This window comes from Phyllobates terribilis, unplaced genomic scaffold, assembly GCF_046119375.1.
Source record: "Phyllobates terribilis strain yellow unplaced genomic scaffold, ASM4611937v1 Scaffold_5__5_contigs__length_657084704, whole genome shotgun sequence".
In the NCBI taxonomy this organism is placed as follows: Eukaryota; Metazoa; Chordata; class Amphibia; order Anura; family Dendrobatidae; genus Phyllobates; species Phyllobates terribilis.
Window position 1 is genome coordinate 653,940,256 of NW_027362765.1, and position 11,616 is coordinate 653,951,871.

Genomic DNA, 11,616 nt, shown 5'->3' on the forward strand with positions numbered 1-11,616 from the left:
TTCAATTCTTTCTGATTTTAGAAACTGCATTAAAGAAGGGGTGCACCGGTCCTGGAGATACTGCAATACCAGGTCAATGCGTGGAGTGGACAGAGCAAGCTCTTTTTCCATCTCCCTGTTCTAAAAATCCATTTAATATATGGTCCCCAGATAGGGGACGTATCAGATATTAAACTGATAAGAACAGATTTTTTGATTGAAGCTGCATCCAAGGCACTGAAAAATGTGACCGAAGTCACACCAAAACAGCGCACGAGGCGAGGATTCATGTGGACCCTTCCCGGAGGAGAGGGTCCCCAATAAACCATCCCCATCCCTCCGAGCCAGAAGGCCACAGCGAGGGTCAGGGATCTCCGATGCTCTCCCTAGCCGAAGCCGGAGAAGAGCCGTTTTCGTGCTCCCAGCTTCCATCTAGGCTGCCACCCTAGTGGAGCTGGAGCCTGTGTTGGTTTCTCAGCCCAAAGCTGACCGGACCTCCGACCGGGTTTATAAAAATTCCCCTTCCTAGCCCGGAGGCCAGGAATAGGGGGGGTTGCTCAGAAAGTATGATTGGCAAAGGTGCGGCGTGCAACGAAGCCAAGTCTTTCTGGGGTTCCCAGTCCCAGTAAGCTTGGACTCCCACCAGGGCGCCTACTCCTGGGGCACATTGCTCCAAAGCCCTCACACTTACCCAGCCTAGTGACTTCGATCCTGGAGGGCCATGTTTTCCATCAGATAACTCTATGAGCCACCTGGCGTACTAACAAGTGCACCAAACCAGTGTGTAATATGCATCAATTTACTAGGGCAGCCCAAGGACAAAACTGCCTTTTCAAAAGATACTACACTTGATCTTAGCCAAAAGGCCGAGAAGCGATAACCAGAATTGGTTTCAAACTACGGAGCCACCCAAGGATCCTGAAAAGTCCATTTGTGGAGATGAGCTCCTGGACTCCCGTTAAGAAGACATGTTGTCAACCTCTAGATCCCTTACATGCCTGCACTTTTCGGCTTGCTGCTGCTGCAATCCACGCGTTTTAGATCTGCATAACTCCACCTCTTTAAACACAGCACCTTCACCCCCTGCTGTTCCCACCCGCCTCAACACCGTTGGAAGGGAGGAGAACCAATTAAGGCGGGGGGTGGGGTGGAACGAGCAGCTGTCTACCCTTAGCAGGAGGGCTCCTGATTACATATCTCTCCTGCTGCTGTTGCTGCTGGCTGTCCAGCAGCAGACTGAAGGTGGCTGCTGCTGTGCACAGGTATATAAAGTCTCAGAGCCTATTATGACACGCGCAGCCAGCGTTCCATTGCCACATTCCATCTACTGCAGGCAGGATACCTGGCTGGCTGAATGTCGCTGAGAAGCTCACAGAGACCGCCATAAGCAACAGTTTAACAGAATGCCACAGACTAATCAACCAAACTTTTTGGGTTGGGTTCTCTTTTATAGTCTGCAGGCATTAAATGAAAGAAGTCAGTGTTCCAGCAGAAGGAGACAACGTTTCAGAAAAGGCATTGTAGCAAACCAAAAAAGAAATTTTAAGCGCAGCAGAGTAACCAGCGCACATACCTGTTAGCTCAGGTGAGTTTAAAAGGCTGCTGTTGATAACAAGGGCATTTGCTAAATAGATGGTGTGTGTGCAACAATATACTGAAAGGTCAATTATATTGTGCAGCTTATCTCACCACCTGTAGTTATTTAGGTGAAAGCTCCAAAATGCTTGCCTAATATGTCTGTTTATCCAAAAGGAAGTAAAAAGGGAGAGCTAGAAAGATAGCATTGCATCACATTACATGGCAATGCAATGCACAGTTGCTGAAGTTGAACCAAAATGAGCTTGTAATCTGGTTTCTGCAACTTTGAACATGAAAAATCCAATGAGGAGAAGAAAAGCAAAGCCAAAGAGTCCATCCCAAAATCCGACAAACAAGCAAAATGAACAAAAAACATTGAATTCAATTCTTTCTGATTTTAGAAACTGCATTAAAGAAGGGGTGCACCGGTCCTGGAGATACTGCAATACCAGGTCAATGCGTGGAGTGGACAGAGCAAGCTCTTTTTCCATCTCCCTGTTCTAAAAATCCATTTAATATATGGTCCCCAGATAGGGGACGTATCAGATATTAAACTGATAAGAACAGATACTACACTTGATCTTAGCCAAAAGGCCGAGAAGCGATAACCAGAATTGGTTTCAAACTACGGAGCCACCCAAGGATCCTGAAAAGTCCATTTGTGGAGATGAGCTCCTGGACTCCCGTTAAGAAGACATGTTGTCAACCTCTAGATCCCTTACATGCCTGCACTTTTCGGCTTGCTGCTGCTGCAATCCACGCGTTTTAGATCTGCATAACTCCACCTCTTTAAACACAGCACCTTCACCCCCTGCTGTTCCCACCCGCCTCAACACCGTTGGAAGGGAGGAGAACCAATTAAGGCGGGGGGTGGGGTGGAACGAGCAGCTGTCTACCCTTAGCAGGAGGGCTCCTGATTACATACCTCTCCTGCTGCTGCTGCTGCTGGCTGTCCAGCAGCAGACTGAAGGTGGCTGCTGCTGTGCACAGGTATATAAAGGCTCAGAGCCTATTATGACACGCGCAGCCAGCGTTCCATTGCCACATTCCATCTACTGCAGGCAGGATACCTGGCTGGCTGAATGTCGCTGAGAAGCTCACAGAGACCGCCATAAGCAACAGTTTAACAGAATGCCACAGACTAATCAACCAAACTTTTTGGGTTGGGTTCTCTTTTATAGTCTGCAGGCATTAAATGAAAGAAGTCAGTGTTCCAGCAGAAGGAGACAACGTTTCAGAAAAGGCATTGTAGCAAACCAAAAAAGAAATTTTAAGCGCAGCAGAGTAACCAGCGCACATACCTGTTAGCTCAGGTGAGTTTAAAAGGCTGCTGTTGATAACAAGGGCATTTGCTAAATAGATGGTGTGTGTGCAACAATATACTGAAAGGTCAATTATATTGTGCAGCTTATCTCACCACCTGTAGTTATTTAGGTGAAAGCTCCAAAATGCTTGCCTAATATGTCTGTTTATCCAAAAGGAAGTAAAAAGGGAGAGCTAGAAAGATAGCATTGCATCACATTACATGGCAATGCAATGCACAGTTGCTGAAGTTGAACCAAAATGAGCTTGTAATCTGGCTTCTGCAACTTTGAACATGAAAAATCCAATGAGGAGAAGAAAAGCAAAGCCAAAGAGTCCATCCCAAAATCCGACAAACAAGCAAAATGAACAAAAAACATTGAATTCAATTCTTTCTGATTTTAGAAACTGCATTAAAGAAGGGGTGCACCGGTCCTGGAGATACTGCAATACCAGGTCAATGCGTGGAGTGGACAGAGCAAGCTCTTTTTCCATCTCCCTGTTCTAAAAATCCATTTAATATATGGTCCCCAGATAGGGGACGTATCAGATATTAAACTGATAAGAACAGATACTACACTTGATCTTAGCCAAAAGGCCGAGAAGCGATAACCAGAATTGGTTTCAAACTACGGAGCCACCCAAGGATCCTGAAAAGTCCATTTGTGGAGATGAGCTCCTGGACTCCCGTTAAGAAGACATGTTGTCAACCTCTAGATCCCTTACATGCCTGCACTTTTCGGCTTGCTGCTGCTGCAATCCACGCGTTTTAGATCTGCATAACTCCACCTCTTTAAACACAGCACCTTCACCCCCTGCTGTTCCCACCTGCCTCAACACCGTTGGAAGGGAGGAGAACCAATTAAGGCGGGGGGTGGGGTGGAACGAGCAGCTGTCTACCCTTAGCAGGAGGGCTCCTGATTACATACCTCTCCTGCTGCTGCTGCTGCTGGCTGTCCAGCAGCAGACTGAAGGTGGCTGCTGCTGTGCACAGGTATATAAAGGCTCAGAGCCTATTATGACACGCGCAGCCAGCGTTCCATTGCCACATTCCATCTACTGCAGGCAGGATACCTGGCTGGCTGAATGTCGCTGAGAAGCTCACAGAGACCGCCATAAGCAACAGTTTAACAGAATGCCACAGACTAATCAACCAAACTTTTTGGGTTGGGTTCTCTTTTATAGTCTGCAGGCATTAAATGAAAGAAGTCAGTGTTCCAGCAGAAGGAGACAACGTTTCAGAAAAGGCATTGTAGCAAACCAAAAAAGAAATTTTAAGCGCAGCAGAGTAACCAGCGCACATACCTGTTAGCTCAGGTGAGTTTAAAAGGCTGCTGTTGATAACAAGGGCATTTGCTAAATAGATGGTGTGTGTGCAACAATATACTGAAAGGTCAATTATATTGTGCAGCTTATCTCACCACCTGTAGTTATTTAGGTGAAAGCTCCAAAATGCTTGCCTAATATGTCTGTTTATCCAAAAGGAAGTAAAAAGGGAGAGCTAGAAAGATAGCATTGCATCACATTACATGGCAATGCAATGCACAGTTGCTGAAGTTGAAGCAAAATGAGCTTGTAATCTGGCTTCTGCAACTTTGAACATGAAAAATCCAATGAGGAGAAGAAAAGCAAAGCCAAAGAGTCCATCCCAAAATCCGACAAACAAGCAAAATGAACAAAAAACATTGAATTCAATTCTTTCTGATTTTAGAAACTGCATTAAAGAAGGGGTGCACCGGTCCTGGAGATACTGCAATACCAGGTCAATGCGTGGAGTGGACAGAGCAAGCTCTTTTTCCATCTCCCTGTTCTAAAAATCCATTTAATATATGGTCCCCAGATAGGGGACGTATCAGATATTAAACTGATAAGAACAGATTTTTTTGATTGAAGCTGCATCCAAGGCACTGAAAAATGTGACCGAAGTCACACCAAAACAGCGCACGAGGCGAGGATTCATGTGGACCCTTCCCGGAGGAGAGGGTCCCCAATAAACCATCCCCATCCCTCCGAGCCAGAAGGCCACAGCGAGGGTCAGGGATCTCCGATGCTCTCCCTAGCCGAAGCCGGAGAAGAGCCGTTTTCGTGCTCCCAACTTCCATCTAGGCTGCCACCCTAGTGGAGCTGGAGCCTGTGTTGGTTTCTCAGCCCAAAGCTGACCGGACCTCCGACCGGGTTTATAAAAATTCCCCTTCCTAGCCCGGAGGCCAGGAATAGGGGGGGTTGCTCAGAAAGTATGATTGGCAAAGGTGCGGCGTGCAACGAAGCCAAGTCTTTCTGGGGTTCCCAGTCCCAGTAAGCTTGGACTCCCACCAGGGCGCCTACTCCTGGGGCACATTGCTCCAAAGCCCTCACACTTACCCAGCCTAGTGACTTCGATCCTGGAGGGCCATGTTTTCCATCAGATAACTCTATGAGCCACCTGGCGTACTAACAAGTGCACCAAACCAGTGTGTAATATGCATCAATTTACTAGGGCAGCCCAAGGACAAAACTGCCTTTTCAAAAGATACTACACTTGATCTTAGCCAAAAGGCCGAGAAGCGATAACCAGAATTGGTTTCAAACTACGGAGCCACCCAAGGATCCTGAAAAGTCCATTTGTGGAGATGAGCTCCTGGACTCCCGTTAAGAAGACATGTTGTCAACCTCTAGATCCCTTACATGCCTGCACTTTTCGGCTTGCTGCTGCTGCAATCCACGCGTTTTAGATCTGCATAACTCCACCTCTTTAAACACAGCACCTTCACCCCCTGCTGTTCCCACCCGCCTCAACACCGTTGGAAGGGAGGAGAACCAATTAAGGCGGGGGGTGGGGTGGAACGAGTAGCTGTCTACCCTTAGCAGGAGGGCTCCTGATTACATACCTCTCCTGCTGCTGCTGCTGCTGGCTGTCCAGCAGCAGACTGAAGGTGGCTGCTGCTGTGCACAGGTATATAAAGGCTCAGAGCCTATTATGACACGCGCAGCCAGCGTTCCATTGCCACATTCCATCTACTGCAGGCAGGATACCTGGCTGGCTGAATGTCGCTGAGAAGCTCACAGAGACCGCCATAAGCAACAGTTTAACAGAATGCCACAGACTAATCAACCAAACTTTTTGGGTTGGGTTCTCTTTTATAGTCTGCAGGCATTAAATGAAAGAAGTCAGTGTTCCAGCAGAAGGAGACAACGTTTCAGAAAAGGCATTGTAGCAAACCAAAAAAGAAATTTTAAGCGCAGCAGAGTAACCAGCGCACATACCTGTTAGCTCAGGTGAGTTTAAAAGGCTGCTGTTGATAACAAGGGCATTTGCTAAATAGATGGTGTGTGTGCAACAATATACTGAAAGGTCAATTATATTGTGCAGCTTATCTCACCACCTGTAGTTATTTAGGTGAAAGCTCCAAAATGCTTGTCTAATATGTCTGTTTATCCAAAAGGAAGTAAAAAGGGAGAGCTAGAAAGATAGCATTGCATCACATTACATGGCAATGCAATGCACAGTTGCTGAAGTTGAACCAAAATGAGCTTGTAATCTGGCTTCTGCAACTTTGAACATGAAAAATCCAATGAGGAGAAGAAAAGCAAAGCCAAAGAGTCCATCCCAAAATCCGACAAACAAGCAAAATGAACAAAAAACATTGAATTCAATTCTTTCTGATTTTAGAAACTGCATTAAAGAAGGGGTGCACCGGTCCTGGAGATACTGCAATACCAGGTCAATGCGTGGAGTGGACAGAGCAAGCTCTTTTTCCATCTCCCTGTTCTAAAAATCCATTTAATATATGGTCCCCAGATAGGGGACGTATCAGATATTAAACTGATAAGAACAGATACTACACTTGATCTTAGCCAAAAGGCCGAGAAGCGATAACCAGAATTGGTTTCAAACTACGGAGCCACCCAAGGATCCTGAAAAGTCCATTTGTGGAGATGAGCTCCTGGACTCCCGTTAAGAAGACATGTTGCCAACCTCTAGATCCCTTACATGCCTGCACTTTTCGGCTTGCTGCTGCTGCAATCCACGCGTTTTAGATCTGCATAACTCCACCTCTTTAAACACAGCACCTTCACCCCCTGCTGTTCCCACCCGCCTCAACACCGTTGGAAGGGAGGAGAACCAATTAAGGCGGGGGGTGGGGTGGAACGAGCAGCTGTCTACCCTTAGCAGGAGGGCTCCTGATTACATACCTCTCCTGCTGCTGCTGCTGCTGGCTGTCCAGCAGCAGACTGAAGGTGGCTGCTGCTGTGCACAGGTATATAAAGGCTCAGAGCCTATTATGACACGCGCAGCCAGCGTTCCATTGCCACATTCCATCTACTGCAGGCAGGATACCTGGCTGGCTGAATGTCGCTGAGAAGCTCACAGAGACCGCCATAAGCAACAGTTTAACAGAATGCCACAGACTAATCAACCAAACTTTTTGGGTTGGGTTCTCTTTTATAGTCTGCAGGCATTAAATGAAAGAAGTCAGTGTTCCAGCAGAAGGAGACAACGTTTCAGAAAAGGCATTGTAGCAAACCAAAAAAGAAATTTTAAGCGCAGCAGAGTAACCAGCGCACATACCTGTTAGCTCAGGTGAGTTTAAAAGGCTGCTGTTGATAACAAGGGCATTTGCTAAATAGATGGTGTGTGTGCAACAATATACTGAAAGGTCAATTATATTGTGCAGCTTATCTCACCACCTGTAGTTATTTAGGTGAAAGCTCCAAAATGCTTGCCTAATATGTCTGTTTATCCAAAAGGAAGTAAAAAGGGAGAGCTAGAAAGATAGCATTGCATCACATTACATGGCAATGCAATGCACAGTTGCTGAAGTTGAACCAAAATGAGCTTGTAATCTGGCTTCTGCAACTTTGAACATGAAAAATCCAATGAGGAGAAGAAAAGCAAAGCCAAAGAGTCCATCCCAAAATCCGACAAACAAGCAAAATGAACAAAAAACATTGAATTCAATTCTTTCTGATTTTAGAAACTGCATTAAAGAAGGGGTGCACCGGTCCTGGAGATACTGCAATACCAGGTCAATGCGTGGAGTGGACAGAGCAAGCTCTTTTTCCATCTCCCTGTTCTAAAAATCCATTTAATATATGGTCCCCAGATAGGGGACGTATCAGATATTAAACTGATAAGAACAGATTTTTTTTTTTTAATTTGGCTATCCCCTGCAGAGGGATAAAACCGTTTATTAAAACTTTAACAAATTACAAGCATAATTAAACAAATACCAAACGTTAAAAGACAAATGAAATTTACAAAACAAAAAAATACAAAGATTTTAAATAATTAGGTTCCATTGGTCAACAAGCCATTTTTTGGAAATATGTACATTCTTCTTTTTGTCAATTAAATAATAAGTATACATTTCACATAAACATAAACTTAAAACATCATTCACTGATAAAACATCTTGTTTAAAAATAGCAATGTTGCGCGCTTTCCAGAGAGATGACTTGGCGCAGTTCACTGTCTTCCAAGCCATTGTGTACTGGTCCATTGTGGGGCATTCCATAAGTCCGTATAGCACAGTTTTATATGTAAAGTCCTTGAGGTCTGCCACCCTTTCCAGTAGGGGGAGCAGTCTTCTCCAGAAATCCTTTGCAAAATTACATGTCCATAATAGATGTTCCACCGTTTCCTCGTCTTGGCATCCGGTTCTTGGTGGCAGACCTCACAAATCCTCTTCTGTATTGGAATGCCCGGCAAGGAAGACAGCGGTGCATGCACCTCCAAGCCAGATCTCTCTGTTCATTAAAAAGATAAAAAACGTTAATCATTTTCCAGATAGACATAGATTTGTCATCATCATATCTGTCAACATTACATATTTCCTCACTTTTACGTATTTCTTTAATTAGTTTCTTACTATTTCTTAATTCCTCTATTTTCTTAGTCCCTAAATTAAAATCGGACACTATTTTCCTTAAAATCTCATAATGCGTCGACAAATTAAAAGCATGGGGCACAGATATATTAACTTCATACCATCCAAACTTTCTCATAAAAAATCCTGTATTAAAACGCATAAAAAAGGACCAATAGTGATTCTTAAAAAGGGCATTAAAACAGTAAACGAACAGATGGATTAAAAGAAACCTATTAAAATCTGGAAAATCTTTACCACCTTTTACTTTTGATTTCATCACGATTTCTCTTTTCAGCTTTTCCATTTTTGAATTCCAAAAGAAGGTAAAGCAGGTTTTGGTTATCTTTTTTAAAACATTAACAGGCGGGGGGAAAACCATGCTAAGATACAATAAAAGAGGTAAAATCACCATCTTTAAAACCAATACTTTACCCTCCATTGTAAGTCTCCTCATGTTCCACATACATATTTTCGTATTTACTTTCTGTGTAACTGTTTCCCAACTATTATAACCATCATTATTTTCAGTGAATGATATACCTAAAATGGAAATGGATTCGGAGACATTAATTGGTACATCACGTAAAATCATCCCCCCAACACTTAAAATGTTACACTTATTAAAATTGATTTTAAAACCAGAAGCTAGACAAAAGGATTGCACTTGATGGAGAGTGGCCGTAAGTGATGGTGCATCTGTACACAAGACCGCCACGTCATCCATGTAGCCTACAACCTTGGCCTCCAAACCACCTCTTCGAGGCAGAGGGACACCGCATATCTGTTTATTTTGGCGTATTGCACATAACATTGGTTCCAGTGCACAGATAAACAGTAGGGGGGACAGAGGGCATCCCTGTTTCACCCCTGACCGTAAAAATACCTCTTGTGTCTTAAAACCATTCACTAAAATCTTACTTGTACAATCCTTGTAAAATGCTTTAAGCGATAGTAAAAACCCTTCTGGTATGCCCATTTTCTCTAAAACTTTAAAAAGATAAAAGTGTGAGACACGGTCAAATGCTTTTTCAAAATCAATAGATAAAATCGCCATTTTCCCCTTTCTGTCTTTTACATCCTCAATACAGTCTTTCACTAAATTCAGATTGTCCCATATACTGCGCCCCGGCACCCCACACACTTGATTAGAATGAATAACTTTGCTGATGACTTCTTTTAGACGATTTGCACAAATTTTAGCCATTATTTTATAGTCACAATTTAAAAGTGTTATTGGTCTCCAGTTTTCTAATTTTGATTTATCACCTTTTTTGTATAGGAGGGAGACTTCACCTTTCTTCCAGGAATTTAATAAAACCTTATTATTAAAAACCTCAGTAAACAAATAAAACAAATCATCTTTTAAAATATCATAAAAACATACATAAAATTCTATTGGGATGCCATCAGGACCAGGGACCTTTCCAGTTTTAAAACTTTTAATAGTTTTTAACACTTCTTGTTCCGTTAAAACTTGGGATAAAAACTCTTGGGATGCGGTATCTAAAACAGCTGTTAGTCCTTGCAGCGAATCATCCATTAATTTATTATCTATATTTTTTCCATTAAAAAGATTAGAAAAAAAAACCTCAACTTTACCCAGCATATTTTTTATATTATTCTCACCATCTATATGGTCAATTATCACTTTTTCTTTTTTATTTTTCCTAAAAAAATATCTGGAACACTTTTCATTTTCTTCTATATGTTGTACTCTAGAACGAAAAATTATCTCTTTTCCTTTTTGTTCTAGCCATTTTGAAATCTCTTCTTTTAAGTTTGAAATATCAACTTGTACATCTATCCCATTGTCTCTGAGCTTAAATAATGTTTGTAGGCGGGTATTTAAAATTCTATATTCTTCATATTTTTCTTTGGCTCTACATATACTCTTTTTAATAAAAAAGTCTTTTATTTTTACTTTCATTCTATCCCACCATACACTCATAGTCTCATTTGTTTTTTTCCCTTTTCTACATTTCCTATAAAACTCAATAAAATCTGATAAAATCTGCGGGTCGGTTAAAAGGGATACGTTCATTTTCCAGCTTTTCTTACCACATTTTTTGTTGTCATTTACTTTTATGGTAAAGGATAAAAGTTTATGGTCTGAAAATATATTAGTTAAAACTTCACATTTGGCAGGTATTGTTTTATCTGAACCAAAAATAAAATCAATCCTAGAGCTACAATTAGCATTGCTCCAAGTGAAACCGGCATCCTCTGGGCTGTCACTATGACACTCTTTATATATGTCTATCAATTTAGCATCTTTGACTATATCATGTAGCATACCTGAGGTTTTATCGTAGTTCCTGCTTACAGAGCTGGAGCGCCGGTTTTCACCTTTTAAAACACAATTAAAATCCCCTGCTAAGATAAAAGGTTCAGAGTTATTAATAAATAATGGTAAAAGATCAAGCATTTCGGCTCTTTCATTTTTCTCTGGGGATCCATAAAAATTTAAAAACTGCCATCTAATACCATCAATAAAAGCTTTTACTAATAAAATACGACCTGGTAAAATTTCCTGAATAAAATCAATTAAAACGTTCCCTTTAAAAAGTATGGCTACACCCGCTGATCCTGCAGCATTCGATCCGGACCAGACAGATGGCCCACACTTCCACTCATCTTTATATTTTTGATATGACATTTCATGTGGGATATTACATTCTTGCAGAAAAAATACAGATGCAGTAAAACACGTAAAAAAATTAAAAAGAGCAGTTCTTCTCGTGTTAGATTTTATGCCTCTCACGTTGAGGGAAATATCTTTCAGTTCAGCCATCATTAGAAAATGTAGAAATTTTACTTAGGTAACTAAGAGCAACGGATTTACCTGTCCGATGAACCTGATCAGACCACTGGGCTTGCGCCTCCCTCCTCATCTGATAGTATCGTCACG

At 42.4% G+C, this 11,616-nt stretch overlaps 6 non-coding genes and 2 pseudogenes across 6 annotated transcripts; all 8 read right to left on the minus strand.

The window, feature by feature from the left end:
* Nucleotides 1-35: 35 nt before the first annotated feature.
* On the minus strand, nucleotides 36-217 carry LOC141150188 (U2 spliceosomal RNA). The gene has a single exon (XR_012246453.1). It is a non-coding gene; the product is annotated as a U2 spliceosomal RNA (small nuclear RNA).
* A 524-nt stretch (nucleotides 218-741) lies between these two features.
* LOC141151113 (U2 spliceosomal RNA) lies at nucleotides 742-857 on the minus strand (annotated as a pseudogene).
* A 1,115-nt stretch (nucleotides 858-1,972) lies between these two features.
* LOC141275342 (U2 spliceosomal RNA) lies at nucleotides 1,973-2,163 on the minus strand. Its single transcript, XR_012323588.1, has one exon. It is a non-coding gene; the product is annotated as a U2 spliceosomal RNA (small nuclear RNA).
* A 1,115-nt stretch (nucleotides 2,164-3,278) lies between these two features.
* On the minus strand, nucleotides 3,279-3,469 carry LOC141275343 (U2 spliceosomal RNA). Its single transcript, XR_012323589.1, has one exon. It is a non-coding gene; the product is annotated as a U2 spliceosomal RNA (small nuclear RNA).
* Nucleotides 3,470-4,584: 1,115 nt separating this feature from the next.
* On the minus strand, nucleotides 4,585-4,767 carry LOC141150209 (U2 spliceosomal RNA). The gene has a single exon (XR_012246473.1). It is a non-coding gene; the product is annotated as a U2 spliceosomal RNA (small nuclear RNA).
* A 524-nt stretch (nucleotides 4,768-5,291) lies between these two features.
* LOC141151114 (U2 spliceosomal RNA) lies at nucleotides 5,292-5,407 on the minus strand (annotated as a pseudogene).
* Nucleotides 5,408-6,522: 1,115 nt separating this feature from the next.
* Nucleotides 6,523-6,713, minus strand: LOC141275346 (U2 spliceosomal RNA). Its single transcript, XR_012323591.1, has one exon. It is a non-coding gene; the product is annotated as a U2 spliceosomal RNA (small nuclear RNA).
* A 1,115-nt stretch (nucleotides 6,714-7,828) lies between these two features.
* On the minus strand, nucleotides 7,829-8,019 carry LOC141150531 (U2 spliceosomal RNA). The gene has a single exon (XR_012246708.1). It is a non-coding gene; the product is annotated as a U2 spliceosomal RNA (small nuclear RNA).
* Between the last annotated feature and the right edge of the window lie 3,597 nt (nucleotides 8,020-11,616).